The sequence below is a fragment of the Cynara cardunculus genome (assembly GCF_001531365.2).
Source record: "Cynara cardunculus var. scolymus isolate 2C chromosome LG 13, CcrdV1, whole genome shotgun sequence".
NCBI classification, from domain to species: domain Eukaryota; kingdom Viridiplantae; phylum Streptophyta; class Magnoliopsida; order Asterales; family Asteraceae; genus Cynara; species Cynara cardunculus.
Genome location: NC_037540.1, coordinates 6067169 through 6068046, shown reverse-complemented (window position 1 = coordinate 6068046; position 878 = coordinate 6067169).

Here is an 878-nt window from a genome sequence, read left to right as displayed (position 1 = left end):
ACACTATAATTTATTCTACCAATTAAGATTTTAGTATATCAAAATGGTATCGTATACAACAATTTACCCGGTAAACACTTACCCGGGTATGAGTATTCACCCTTCCTTACTGGGTAAGACTCTCATTCTTTATTATTGTTCTTACCGGGTAAATTTTTTAACCCTTACCGGTGACCAAAAAATACCCGTTAAGCATTTATCAAGTAAACACTTAGTATATAGAACCTTAGTTCCAAAAGAAAGTCACAAAAAAGAAGTTCAATTAGATGAAACGAACTCAGAAGAGTCAGATCTAATAAAATAATATTTAAACAGAGTTTATCTCTATTTTTTTTTTGAAAGGCAAAAAGGAAGGACAAGGAAGAGAGCTTCGGCATGGCCATCACCCTCACCAAGCCAACCAATAGATAAAAAACGGGTCCAGCAAGAAGCTAGACGCAAGCAGAAACAAGAGTCCAATACAACGAAACAATAACAAAAGGGAACAAGACCAAAAAGACCTCAAAAAAAGAGGCCTAAACCAAAAACAAGCAAACCACAAAAGATCCGAGCGGCTAAAAAAGATAAGGAGAAGAGGTCCAATTATCCCAATTCAGATTGAAWTTGCGATTCCTGKTCCCCATCCAAAGCTTGGATAAATTTTGAACCCAAGGAAATGGGTCATCACCTTTCTTCTTAAGTTTCGCGTCGTCAACAGCATGAAAAACTTCATTTCGCCACTTCCATAATTGCCAAAGTGCCACGGCGCAAACAGATAAAAACATCACACCAACCTTTCGATGGTTGCCTACTTGCTTGATTAGAAATTTGAAATCAGATACCGATGAAAGACGCGGGACTTTAAGATCCCACCAAGCCCATATTTTCCTCCAAAGAGC